The sequence below is a fragment of the Passer domesticus genome, chromosome 2 (genome assembly GCF_036417665.1).
Source record: "Passer domesticus isolate bPasDom1 chromosome 2, bPasDom1.hap1, whole genome shotgun sequence".
Taxonomy (NCBI): domain Eukaryota; kingdom Metazoa; phylum Chordata; class Aves; order Passeriformes; family Passeridae; genus Passer; species Passer domesticus.
Window position 1 is genome coordinate 80,424,599 of NC_087475.1, and position 14,991 is coordinate 80,439,589.

The window sequence follows — 14,991 nt, forward strand, 5'->3', positions numbered from 1 at the left end:
AGGCTATTTATTCTTACCTGCGTGGAAAGACTGCTCTAACCATAAAACCCTTTCTCAGGATTTACTAGGTTTACTCAACCCAGTTTGAAGTGATAATTAGCCTGCCACAGCTTTTCAGAGCTTCTCCCTTGGGAAATGGGGATTGCTGGTTAGTTCTCAGGCCCCTTAAGAAGTTTCCTCAGGTCTCCAAACAACCCTGCAGGCCTGTGAGATGCTGTGCTGACACCAGTGAGGAGCATGAGAAAGGCTTGAGGATATTCCCACTTGATAAGATCTTGAACGGACCTTGAACAGATCTTCAAGATCTTGAACAGAGCACATGGAACTATTCCATTATGGTACACATGAATATAATGTAACTATACCACTCCATATATGGTACATATCAAAATTACATAATTCCTTGGCCAAAGTATTCTGGATTTTGTTGATTTTTATAACTATATCAAGAGGGTGAGAAGACAAATTTGTGATAGATGAAGTCTTTTGCTAAAGTAGCTCCTCTAATATGAAGCTGACTACCCCTGACTGACTGCTCCTTCTTGGGGTAAAAACTTGGCTCTTGGTTAAAATTTACGATTTCCTCTAGTTAATTTTACAAATTTCTAATTACACACAGATTTTACAGTCTTTTAAGAAACCTTATTTTATGGCCTGCTTCATAACATAAGCTGTCTCTCCACAGTGATAGACACACAAAATCTGTAATTTGAATATCTGATGTCTTAATACTCTCTTTGGAAGAATTTTAAATCTCAAGTTGATTACAGTCATCCTTCCCATAGGGCAATAAAAGCGCTGTTCCACTTTTTAATACATCTGCTAATCAAACACTAAATATTCCCTCCAAACAAATCAGTGAGGTTCAGGAGAACATGAGAGTAGGTAGTCCAAGGGGTATTTAAAATGTCAGATGACTGTATGAGATAAGAAGGCTTGTGTGGGCTGACAAGTTTAATAAGCACTGCAATATTTAGTAAGTCTCCCTGCTTAATAGCAGTTTCTCTAATGGAATAAGGTATCCAGGAAAGTCTGTCATTACTTTGAAGTACACATTTATTTTAATCTAATTCCACCCAGTTGCTTGTTCTACTCAGAGTGGTCTGAAAATCTACTCTTTTACAAGATGCCTCTTCTCAAACAACTCTGATCATTGCATCTTCAGCATTTTCATTGTGGCAGCTTATGGTCCACTACAATACCAAAGCTCTTTCCAAACCTGAGAGGAATTTGATTTTTTTCATACATATAAACAAATATGTCTACATGGATTCGACTATAATTAAAATGTCTAACAAATAAATGTCTTTGCACTTTTTTATTGATGTTAAATATATGTTAAGATAATGGCTGTCCAGCAAATTCTAAGACAAGTTTTAACCCTGACTTTGTCTGAAGTCAAACTTCAGTATGACTAAAGAAGAAAAGAGGAAAAAGTAATACACCTTTCATGCAGTGTGTAAATCTACATTTATTTTTCACCTTGAAAGAATCAAAAAGTACAAGAGTAATTTGCAGTATGTACATAGTTTGCAGAATAAATACTTAGAAAGAGGAATTCTGTGCTCACCCTAAAATCTGACACAACTTATTAAAATTTTTGTTGGCCATGTGTTTTGAGCTGTTTAACCACTTCTCAGAAAAGAATGATGAAGAAAGTAAATACTGATAATGCTCACAGGAATTTTAAAAAGTCTATTTCTAATGAATTTCAGTGAAAAGTAAGTTCAACATTGATGGATTATGAGTACAAGTCTGTACTTTGTAATTGCAGAATGAAAATTAATGCTAAGTAATTTTATTAGGGTACCAAAGCAGTAATGACTGTGATCACCCTAAGCAGCCTCTGCACATTATTGTCCAAGAATGGTTAGTGACACAAATATCTCCATCACTTAATCTTTTCTTTCTCTTTCTTTCTTTCTTTCTTTCTTTCTTTCTTTCTTTCTTTCTTTCTTTCTTTCTTTCTTTCTTTCTTTCTTTCTTTCTTTCTTTCTTTCTTTCTTTCTTTCTTTCTTTCTTTCTTTCTTTCTTTCTTTCTCTCTCTCTCTTTCTTTCTTTCTTTCTTTCTTTCTTTCTTTCTTTCTTTCTTTCTTTCTTTCTTTCTTTCTTTCTTTCTTTCTTTCTTTCTTTCTCTTTCTTTTCTTTCTTTCTCTTTCTTTTCTTTCTTTCTCTCTCTCTTTCTTGTAATTGAGATTAAATGCTTGGTTTCTTTATCTTCTCTTCTGCAAATCGTGTACTTCAGAATTCAGTGAGTCACTGAGTATTTTCTGACCAGCATGACAGTGAAAGAAACTGTAAAGGGTTTGAAAAATGTCCACAGGCAGGACTATTCTTCATCATGTACAAGATGGTAAATCCTTTGTCAGTGTCTTGGTAGCGCTCACTGCCCCAACTCAGTCTGTGCTGGCCATTGTCAGGGACAGGATGATGGACATCTCAGCATGTTCATTTCCATTAGCCCAGTTTACTGGGGATCTCAGGTCATTATTTCCAGTCTCCTTCCTCACTTTGATTCCTCAAGGCTGGGATGAAGCTAACCTTGAAGCTAGTGGTAGTGAAGAAAAAAAAAATTGGGTTATTTATATCCTAATTGGCTTCAGAATACAGAGAAAAACCAGTTGGTTTGCAAGGATAGAAGTAAAGGTAAGATCAGGGATTTCATAAAATCACAGAATTTTCCTGTTTTCTTAGTTGGAAGTGACCCACAAGGATGATAGAGTCCAACTCTTAACTGAAGGGCCCATACAGGGATCAAACCCACAATCATTTATAGTTTTTTTTACTTGTTGCCACTATGAGCACCCAAAATCTTGTTTATGAGTAAAGAGGAAGCACATCTTTTATCAATATGTGCTGTCCAAGAATTTAATTTTAGTATACTCAGAATCTTATAATTCTAATCTAATCTAATCTAATCTAATCTAATCTAATCTAATCTAATCTAATCTGTTAGTCCAGATAGAATCCACACATGACAGCTTTTCCTTCATTTCATGTCTTTAAATCAAACTTGCATAATCTATAAATGCTACACAGGAAGGAAGGAAAAGGAAGGGGGCAAAACTTTATGCCAATATGACATTGTAAAACCATAGAAGTTTCAGTTCTTCAGGAAGGTAAACAAAACTGTCAGTGAAAACCATGCTCCCCCCAAAAGCAGGAGCAGCTGTCAGTCATTTGTGGTGAGTGGAAAGTGTTCTCAGTAGCAGTCTAAGGAGGATCCTGGCACATCCCCTCTCCTCAGAGATGAATTGGGATGAGCACACAGAGCCTTACAGACAGCGTTCATCTCCTTGTGCCTCCCTTAAAACACCAGTGTGCCCGAGTACCATCTCATGTCCTGACCACTTCTCCTCCCCTCCAACCTGAACTGCATCACTGTCTGCTTTACCTGCCTCACCTTTCAAGCAGGGACCCTGTATTACTATCCTAAACCTTATTCCCCCTCTCCCCAAACAGCTGTGATCTCTGTCCCAGATGGAGCTGCTGCCCATCAGCATCCCACAGTACTCTCCAGGCAAAAAGCCTCCCTACCATCTTTCCAGGGGTTGGACTTCCTTCCTGCCATGGGAAAAGCAGTTCTCTGTGTCACTTGAAGCTTGGATGAGGCCCTGGATATCCCGTTTAGTCACTACTATTAATATTTAGAGATTCTGTATACATCTACCTGCTCTGTCACCACTTCCTATATATCCTTTAATACCTCTGTGGGACTACAACACTGCTGGCTTTAAGAGGAGAGCATGAGGCAATGGGAGAGGCCATGTGATGTTCTGGTTCACCTGTAACTTGCTTATACAGATTCCCTGGTACTCCAGCAGTTTGTCACATTTAATATTTAGAATTGCAGTGCATTTCAAATAAATACAAATTTTAAACCCAGCATCACAGAGCAAAATTTTCAGTACATGGGAATATCTATGAGATGCAATAAATGAAATTAGATTTTTCAAATTATTATTATTTTAAATTGCTCTGACATGTGGAGAGAAAGGAGTTTAGAGGATAGTAGTTTTATAAAGGAAAAAAGTTACAAAATTTTGCACTGAAGAAAAGAGAAGGAAATTCTTTTCCCTCTAGAAATAATGTAATTGAGAGTGTACACTTTTCACTGTTGTTTAAGCAATGCATTTTTTATTACTTTGATTATTCCTCCTCCATCTTTCCCATGCATCCAGGATGTTTGATAGGTCCCTGGGAGTAGTGAAACCACACACAAATTCTATGGACTTTCATAGTCAATCAGGCATGAGTCCTGGAATTTCTGAGCAATAAATTTTCCAAGATTAGATAGCATTTGCTGTGTTCTCTTCCAATTTGGACCCGTTTCCAAATTATCCTCTTCCACTGCTAAGAATCTCACTTGAGTGAGATTTGACACTTCAGTCCTCAGTGTTTCAGAGATGAACTCACAGCTGATATAAATCTAGAAGCTTGTTCTGTTTGTGAATGAGTTTCTGTGCAACAAATGTCTGCAACAGCAGCAAACTAAACCAAGGACTAAATGTCTCTGCTGCTGCCATATTCACACTGGTATGGATGGAGTGCAATAAATGAAACATTGACCTCACCCTAACCAGCTTACATCTGTCAGCTTAGCCAAAGCAGCTCATTTCAACTACCAGCATGTTACAAACCCAATTCAAAGAGATCAGATTAAACTGCAACACAACTTACTTTTTAGGTACCCTCTTATCCATCTACACTGTGGCATTCAAGTTACTTGAACACAGATACACCAGCTGATTATGCTCAACCTTCTATTGACACTCATGGGTTCTGCTCTTTTATTTAAAATCCTAGACCTTGGAGTCAGATGAATGCCTTAGAATCTTAGTTTCTTCATCAGCAGTCTTATAGGTGAAAAAAGCGAGAAAAAAACAAAAGACCCTCATACACAACCCGATTATTTTCAAAAGTAAGAAATTGAATTAAAAAAAATTAATAGATTGTTTTTAAATGTAAAGATTTTCATCCATTCTCAAGATTTTGGGATGCTTTAATTAGATGTCACCCAGTTGTCTTACCTCCATGGTTTTTTGTAGTTTGAAAAGCTGTAAAATCAAAACAATAAAGAAAAGTTATGTGACAGATATTAATCCCATCACTCAGGTACATTGGATCTGCTTATGCTTCTCTATTCATGCAAGCTGATCATGCCCAAAAGCAAACACTAAAAGGATCATAGTATCAGCAATTTAGAGCAGTGTGGGTTGGAAGAGACCTCAAAGATCCTGTCATTCCAACTCCCCTGCTCTGGGCAGGGACACCTTCCAGTAGATCAGGTTGCTCAGAGCCCTGCCCAACATGGTCTTGAAAACTTCCAGGGATGGGCACCCACAACTTCTCTGGGCAACGTGCCAGTGCATCCCTAGTGCTTTTGCCCTACGAAAAAGCTGCTGTCCCCCAGAACAAAGACTTGCCAGAGGAAAGGACGATGAACTAAGCCTGGCAGAAACATGCTAGATGCAATAGCTCCCCTCAGAGCTTTTCAGCGTGCAGTGGATAGAACTGAGATTACTCATTTCATGCATATTTTCCTGCAAAATCTTCCTTTCATCAGAGCTGCACAGGAAACTCTACACTGGCCTAAAAGATTCCCTGTTAAGGGACAATCCTCTTCACAAAGTGTAAGATCACAATGTACTTTACAGTCTCTGCCCATGCTTATTCTTTCCCTGCCAACAATTCCTTCAGCACAGCTATAAATCCTATTAGGTGAGGTCACCAGCACAAACGAAGAAAAACATATTCTTATGTACATTTCCCAGAGTCACCCCAGGCATGTATTTTTATGGCAGGCATTTGGGTGATCCCCAGGAACAGAAACCATATCAGTTATAAATACTTTTGTAAAAAATCCCCAAACCTGTCAGACCATTACAGGCCACGGAGTTGTACTCCACTGTTACAGCAGAGCTATCAGGTGTGATGATAGCAGCCATTAGTTGCTGTTGCTCAAATTCAACCTAATGCTCACTTTGCTGATAATTTTTGGAGCCAGAGGCAAGTCTTGCGCGGGTGCCACATGAAGGTAAAACATTAATGTTAACATTGTTATTTTCTCGAAGGAATGTATCTGGCAAGTTATGGGCAAGCAATTCTCACTGAAAGAAATGCCACTTGTTTCTTTAGAAATATCAGACAGAGAGACTTTACTTAAAAGTGCTCTTTTAAAATGTAATACCACTTATCCTCCTTTCACCTTCTTCTGATGAAGCCAATGAAATAGAACAATCTGAATAGTCACTCTTTGAAAAATGACACACCTTTAACTTTTTTGCATTGTTGCTATTTGTGGTATCCAGTTTCAGATTGTTCCTGTCTTTTGAAAATAACATGCAGCTGGAAACCCCCTCCTAAAATATACCCATTTAATAGTGGGGCCAGATTTTGGTTTGAGTAATAATTATCGACAAGGTTTAAGAGTTTGCTCTGCATGATTTTTTTCACTGCTTCTGTAGAAAGTTGTCTAAGACAGCAAATGCTCATTACATTGAAATATCTGTGAGATAATGTCTGTACTTGTGTGTTCTATAAGCCCTTATGATACTTTTCTCCTGTATTTTTTATGCATTGTAATGCTGTCAACAGTGCATTTAATACATAGCAGTTTCTTGCTCCTTTTTTCTTGGTAATTGTTCATTAAATGCTTGTGTTACTTTCTTTCTTTGATGAAGTTCCACAAGGAACTATCCTAGAATCAGAAGACAAAAGCAGAGGAACTCTCTAAAGTGCTACAATAGCATGAAACTTTCCAAGAAAAATTAGCAGTCACACATCAAATCGGAAAATTACATTCCCTTTGATTCCAGTCATGTTTGTTTGCTAATCCATTTCTTTTCTGATATTCCAGTCTTCTGGGCAGAATAAAAAACAACCTTTTAAAAACTCTTCCTATTAGAAAAAGGTGTTCTCTTTGTCCTTGTGGGTAAATGAGTTCTCCCTACTGTGAATTATTCTTTTGATCAGCTTTGCTGCAAGTTGATTAACACTCATTTTTGGGCCAGTAACATGTTTCCAGTGTACCAGTTTCAAGGTCTGAAGCCTCATCGTCCTGTAAGGCTGGAGAGTGTTCTGCATGCTGAATCAGAGACCCTGAGTTGCTGAAGGGGACATATTATATTTGTTAGATGCTGAAAATATCAGGCTATCGTCCTTGAAAGTCATATTTTCAATATAGAAACACCACTTTTGAGGAGGGTTTATGCATCCTTTTTAAGCTTAATTTCTTGGGTTAATTGAAAACTGAAGCATCTAGCTACATGTCTGAAAGGGCAGAAATTCTGAATATTTTAAGAAAGAAAAATATCTGTAAAGCTTTAAAATACTTTTTCTGTAACCTATGTAGCATATGTGTAACAGCTAAATTTATTTGGCAGACTGAGATTTGCTTCATAGGCTTCAAAACTTTGTTTCCAAAACATTTGAATTTAACATTTCTCAGTGTGTGCTTATTTGGCAAAATTTCTGAAAATTTCAGCTATCATCTACCATGACAAAATTCTAACCTTGCCTAACACAAATGGAGTTCTTCATGCAAAGAAGACAAGAAAAGAAGACCCATAACAGTGAGAAGCAAACACACTGATCTGAAATTTTCAAATGTGATTTATGTATGGTACTCACTTCATCGTGATTGTTTTAGGTAAAAACCAGCAATTATGCACACAGAAGGTAATGTGGAGAATGTCTGACAATAAGAGTAAAACTGTAATATAAGTAATTTGCTTTCAAAATCATGCACTATAGGCTTTTGTTTAAAAAAATCAGGACAACTCTGAAATTCAGTTGGTTATTATTTTAATATTTTTCTATTTTTAATTCTAGTTAAAACTTTTGGTCATGTTAATATTTACTTTATGTATTCAATACATGAGTGACTCAAGCCCCAGGGAAAGTGCTTATTACACTAGCCCCATCACATTGTGGCAACAGCAGATATTGTGGGAGCTTAAACTGAGAATTATGCCGTTATAAATGTAGGGTTTACATCATACATAAAATTAGATACAAATTGGACATCCTGACTATGAAAAAAATCTGCAAAACAATCCTGGCTATCCATCTGCAGGACAGCTTTGTTAATGATATCCCACAGAAGAGGAGTGCTGTAACTGAAAGGATGTCACTTCAAATGAATTTTCCCAGCAGAAGCTACTGCTGAATCATCTTATTTCCTGTATATTGAAGCAAATTGAGAGCAAGGACCTTCCCAGTCACAACATGTTACTGGAAATTCAGTATTGGAAGCTGTTCTGTGCTTTAAAAGTGCAAATAGTGAAAGATGCCTTAACTGAAGATACTGCATGTGCTGCTCCCTTTCCAGGTGAGATATACAGGAAGGCAAGAAAGCATTCAGATAAACACAGTCTTTGGAACTCAAGTGCATTAAAATGCATGAAATCTGGAAAAGCATTTTGAGATATACCTTTAAGTAACCTAAGGAGGAAACTGGAAGTTTGCTGAATTAAACACTTGACAAGAAACCAAAGTTGTAAAGCCAGCTCTGCTATCCTCATTATATGTGGGATGTGTGGGATCTTGGAGCATAACTGGCTTTCAGCAAGCTGCAGTGCAGCTCTCTCCAAGCGCTGTGCTGGGAAGCTGTCCAAGGGATATTGACTTCTGCTTTTCTGGATCCAGGAAATAGTACTGTCAAGTCCTGAGGGTAAAACTAATCCTTATTTAATTAAGACTTTTGATTAACTGAGTTTGGGTAAACAGGATGGTAAAGTAACCAAAATATTTTGAAAACAAATGTAGGAACTGAGAGGCAGGTCCTCATCCAGCTACTTGTCAGTAAAGATACACTCTTGGTCTCTCTGCTCCTGCAGCTTCTGGGGATAAAAATGCAGACTCCTGGCTGTAAAGGCATCAGCGTGAGCAGATATGGGAGAAGGCTTTGGTAGAATTTGTGTAAGGCACCTATCAGCAGTGTTTTATAGCATTAGCTGTGCTACCAACTGTGTTAGAAGGAAAAAAAAGGAACCTTTGTACTGGGTCTGCTTGAGATGAAGTTAATTTTCGTAGCAGCGTTGAGAACACAGTTTTGGATCTGTGACCAAATGATTGATGATAACACACTTTAGCTATTGCCGAAAAGCGTTTTTCCATGTCAAAGCCTTTTCTTTTTCCTACTCTCCCTTCCCCAGTAGGATGGCAGTGGACAAGAAGTTTGGAAAAGACAAAACCAGGACAGCTGACTCAAGCCAGCCAAAGGGATGTTCCAACCATATGTTGACATGCTCAGCCATGAAATCTCAGAGAAAGACAAAGAAAGTAGGATATCTGACATTTGTTTTCCCAAATAATCATTGCATGCAATGAAGCTCTGCCTTCTAGAAATGGCTGAACATTCGCCTGCCGATGGGAAGTAGAAAATGAATGCTTTGTTTTGCTTTGCTTGCATGTTCTGCCTTGCCTTTTACTTACTAAACTGTCTTTATCTCAATCTGTAACATTTTCTTTGCTGACTTTCCCATCCCTCTTGGGAGGGAACTCCCAAGGCTGGAGCTTACCTGCTAGCTTGGGTCAACCCATCACAATCTTGCAACAAGGTCCTAAAAAGTTCTCTCTGCCTCTCCCTCCAAACCTTCACATTTAAGCATTTTTCCCTTTCAACTTATACAGAACACATTCAAGAGATACTCAGTAATGGACCATAATAAGAAATATGTAATTATGCAGTTGCATACTTAATTCAGGTGCACAGCTGTGAGGACACATGCAAAGGAGGCACTCAGAAATTAAGACTGGCATTTTTTGAGTGAGCAGCTCCTTTGATTCTGAATTGTCCAAATGTTATTCAACTCACGTGATGTAACTGCTCTGGTTGTGTGACTGACCTTTTTGGAAGGCTGTGCCAAAGGCTGTCCTCAGTGGTAGCCATGCAACCACATTGATTTCTGTCCCTGCGATCGCACAGGCATGTTTGCAGACAAATCACCTCAGTGGTGTGCCCTCCTCTGCTGCAGAATCACCCACTGTTTAGGTCTTTTTTTTTGTCATAAGAGCTGGTTGCTGCTTGCATAACTAATGTGTCAGTGTATGAGTGTTTCTGTTCTCCAGTCTGTACAAAGGCATGCTGTCCTTAGTCCATGCCAGGTCATCCCAGGAGAGCTTTGTCCTAAATCGCTCCCTTTGCTCCCTCACTCATTAGCTTATCAGAATCCTATTTCCAATTCATCAGATAAAATCTGATTACTTTACTTTACAACAAAATAGAATTAATTTAAAATGGAAAGGATGGAGAAATGTTTTGAGGCACTACCAAAGTTCTTTGACAAAATTTTTGGAAGAGCTTAGTGTTCAGATCATTCTGAACTGTCATGCTCCACAGATAGAAAGGCCCTATGTGCAAATGTGGGGTAAATAGACCCCATATCAAATAAACATGTTGATTTCTAAGGAAGGTGACAAAGGTCCCTGCTCTAGGAAAAAAAATATTAATTTATTCCCACAGAGGACTGAACAGACCCCCACCCCACAGACAGCAAGGTGCTATGTACTAACACACACTGAATAGGTGCCTGTCCTAAGGAATGACACATAATGCATCCAGCTCTGGAGTTCTCAGCACAGGAAAGACTTGGATCTGTTACAGAAGGTCCAGATGAGTGTCACAAAGGTCATGAGAGAGCCGGCCCATCTCTCCTGTGGAAAAAGGCTGGAAGAGTCAGCATTGTTCAGCCTGGGGAAGAGAAGGCTCCAGGGATACCTTTTGACAGCATTCCAGTACCTAAGAAGGGCCTATAGGAAAGATGGGGACAGACTTTTAAACAGGGGGATAGGACAAGAGGTAATGGTTTTAATCTGAAACAGGGTAGATTTAAACAAGATACAAGGAAAAAATGTGGGTGGCGAAACACTGGAACAGGTTTCTCAGAGAGGTGGCAGATGCCCCATCCCTGGAATAATTCAAGGTCAGGTTGGATGAGGCTGTCTAGTGAAAGGTGCCTCTGCCCTTGGCAGGGAGTTTGGACCAGATGACTTTTAATGGTCCCTCCTAACCCAAAAAATCCTTTGATTCTCTCCTTTCCTAGGAGTGGCTAAACAGGCCAGTGCTCCCAGGACTGACACACATTGATTTTTCAGGAGGGTTAGAGAGGACCTCGCCACCAGTTATTGTAATCACAGTATGTTACTACTCTCAGATTGTGTCTTTTTCTCTGTCCGGAATTCCCTGCTCCTTGGCAAGTAATTTGTGCCATTTCTATACCCAGCCATCCCCCCAAAATGTCTTTTCAAAATATACCTGAATGCTTTATGCTTAGTCTGAAAATTTAGAAAAATTTTATAAATACCTTGAATTCTTCAGCAATTATCTGTCACACTGTATGTCCTCAGCATCTTTAGTGACCTGTTGGAAGCAGAAGGATAAAAAACAGCAGTGAGGAGAAAAGTTTAATAAACACCCATTAGCATCTAAGCATCCACCTTATAACCCATGAGACACAATTTAAATGATGGATGCTTCTACCTCGGTCCTCATGGCCAGACTTCTGCCTCACCCAGCAATGCAGAACAGCAGGATCAGTGCTGCCAGGAGCCAGTTAACAGTGTCTGGGTATAGTCATAGCCTGGGACACAGAGTGCAGCAGGCTGCAGGCTGCCTTAATAAACTCACAGCACATTGTACCTGCATGAGAGCAGCTGCTCCAGCCCCTTGTCAGCCCTGCCACTTTACTACAGCAGGTATCAGGATTAGGAGAATGTTGGCACTGGCAGTGCTGACTGCATCAGAGCAAGCAGCACCAGCAGCACCTCGTGGCCTTTTGCGTGAGAGGAGCTATGGGATCCTCTAGATAATGAGATGTTAAAGATGCGATATAATTTTGTCACTATGTCATCAAATCACTTTGATGGGATTTTAATGGGTTTTTTACTGGCTTTCTGCCTGCAGGATTCCTCAAGGGCATTCTCTTCCATTCGTTGCCCCTTTATGGGCAAGCTGGATTTCCCACATCGTAGTTTGAGTCCTGAAGAAATTACATGCTGATTTTCAGAGGAAGTTGCTCTTGTCTAGGCCCAAGTCACTTTTTCTTGGAGAACAAAATGAACTGAGACCATGTAAGAGTGTTGGAATAAGGGAAATAAGCAGAAAACAAAAATAATATTTCCATTAGGTTCATTTTTCAAAAATACTTGATGTTTTGAATCAATTCAATCAACATCAAGTGTTTGAAATATGGATATATACTCCTTGAAAAACATACATGTTAGATACCAAATTAGGTGTAGAATTCACTTTTAGGAAGTAGCTGTAAGATGGAAAGAAATCTATTTTTGGAGGACAAAAACTCCTGAATAAGTTTAGAGAACCTGCTCTAGGCTGGGTTAGGAAGACAAATCTTAAAAGGTAAAGGTCAGGTAGCAGATATTGTCTGTGTTTCCCACAGACTATGCTTAGCATCTGTGGATAATAGGCAACAAAAGTCCAAACGGCTCCAAGCTAATTTACGTCAATAAATGAAGTATAGGCATCCAGCACATGACCCAGATGAAACATCTCTCCAAGGATAGTGCTCAGAGCTGGTTACTGGCTCCTGCCCTCAGCATTCCTCAGCCAAGGAATGAACTGCTGTCCTTTGTCTCTCCCTCTCCATCACCAGAGATGACAATTCACTCCTTTCTGTGCATTTACATGGTGATAAAATCGCCTCCACTTGGAAGTGTTAAATAATCCTGATCATAAAATCTAAAAAAGGTGTTTTCCAAAACCGAGATAATTTGCCAGAAATGGGAACGAATGAGTGGGGATGGGTTGAGGGTGGGAACCACCTGGGCCAGGTGCAATAAATAGAATAGGCTTTCTTCTGTACTCTAGTCTTGTTCCTTCAACTGAGACCTTGCCAGAGTGAGCAACTGGGTTGCTGTAAGAACACAGTCCTGTTGTAGATACTGAGGTGGGGTATTTTCCTAGGATAAATAAAAAGGGGAAAAAAAAAGTCTTGACTTTATTTTGTATCCATATTATGTGTCTGGGTATATAAGAACAGCAAAAAGAAAAGCTTCTGTCCCTGAACAGGAATTTGCAAGGCGAATACCAAAGTAATCTTGGGAGGTACATTTCACATGGCTGTCATTCTATTGCCTGAATAGCTGTTCAGGGACTTATTATGTCACAATGGGCTATTTTGCTTGTCTTCCACTTGCTCAATTAGAAGAGCATGGGTCTTATGTAAGGCTTATGCTATATTTGCTGTGTTGGTACAGATATGCTGTAGCTCTGATATCCCATTTGCAACTTATTAGTAAGGTGAAAATAAAATATGAGTCATCAATGTGTACTTGCAGCCCAGAAAGCCAATGTCTACTGGACTGCATAAAAAGAGTTGTGACCAGCAATCGAGGGAGGGGATTCTGTCCCTCTGCTTTGCTCTTGTGAGACCCCACCTGGGTGCTGTGTCCAGTTCTGGACCCCCAGCACAAGAAAGACGTGGGCCTGTTAGAGCAGGTCCAGAAAGGAGCCACAAAAATTATTTGAGAACTGGAGCACCTCTCGTGTGGAAACAGACAGAAATAGTTGGGATTGTTCAGTCTGGGATTGCTCAGTCTGGAGAAGAGAAGGGAGTCTACAAGAAAGAGCAAGAGAGACTTTTCACAAGGATATGTAAGGGGCAGGACAAGGAGCTTTTAATCTCAAGGAGGATAAATATATATTGGGCATGAGAATTCTTTTTATGAGGGTAGTGAGATACTGGCACAGGTTGTCCACAGAAGTTGTGGATGCCCCATCCCTAGAAATTTTCAAATCCAGGTTGGATGGGGCTTAGAGCAACCTGCTGTATTGGAAGATGTTGTTAGCCATGGTAGTAGATTTGGACAGGATGACCTTCAATGCTACCTTCCAGTACAAACCATTCTATGATTCTGTGATTCTAGTTCACTTATCTTTAGGCAACTAATCTTGTCTCCAGTCTAGCTCTTCATCTTTTTGATGGGGGAAATGACTTAACTATAATTTAAGTCTTGGTAGAGGTAGGAACACTACCAAGGCAAAAGGAAAATACTGATTTGAGAACGTATGAAAGGACAAGAATATCTATGAATTATGTTTTCTGTGGATGAATATGATGTGGTTGCAATCTCACATAAAGCAGATCCTGTCATACATATGGCACAGTTCAGCTACCCCAACATTCAATGCAACCCCTGTGTAACTACCCCAGTTTACCCCAGAGGAAAATCAACATGCAGTTGCATCAGCCCAATGTATGGGGCAGTAATTTGTGACTCAGAGACAAGAAAAAATGACGAGAGAAGATACTTCATATTATCTATAACCTTGGAGAAAAATCTGTACTAGATTTCTTTAGACAAGCTCAGAAACTGGAAATCCTTTATCCTGAAGACAGATTTATATGAAGGGTTCTACTGCATTTAAGAAAAAAGGCTTGTCAGTGATCTTATGGAAAGGGGAAATCAATTTGCATTTTACAATAAGAAAAAGCTCTTAATTTGCTGTCTCAAGAAGGCCAGTGGAGCAGTTCTTAGAGCAAACCCTTATACCTCTCAAGCTCTAGCACATAGGCATTTTACTGCTATTCATTACATGTAAATGTCTCTTTGTCCCAACACAAACTTGCAGCTGTCAACACAGCCAACACTAACTACCAGGAAATGAATCTGTCTGAGAAGGAAACGTTGCGAGCTATCAAGTCCCCACAATGTGCTAAAACATCCGTAGAGGCAGGCTGCCAGGAGTTTATTATAAACTATGGACCATATGTTCTTTTTGGCTTCCATAGTTTTGAACAAGGAAATGTGTCATCAAATAATCCCGAAGGGAAGGGAGAATGAACTGTGCAGGGGAAGAATCATAATGATACTTCACTGCAGTGGCACCCCAACGTCTGCTTTCCTGAAGAGTGTGAAGGCTTAAAAGACCAATAGAGATATAAAAAGGGGGTTGTTACTAGAGTGTGGATAGGAATAAACTTGGCAGGAACTCCACCATATGGCAACCTCAGGAGATGTGATGGG

At 39.4% G+C, this 14,991-nt stretch overlaps 1 long non-coding RNA gene across 1 annotated transcript; it reads right to left on the minus strand.

Moving 5' to 3' along the window:
• Positions 1-11,492: 11,492 nt before the first annotated feature.
• Positions 11,493-13,094, minus strand: LOC135295536 (uncharacterized). The gene is made up of 5 exons (XR_010357664.1): positions 13,053-13,094; positions 12,787-12,924; positions 11,892-12,065; positions 11,645-11,806; positions 11,493-11,544 (listed from the first exon to the last, which is right to left on the minus strand). It is a non-coding gene; the product is annotated as an uncharacterized LOC135295536 (long non-coding RNA).
• Between the last annotated feature and the right edge of the window lie 1,897 nt (positions 13,095-14,991).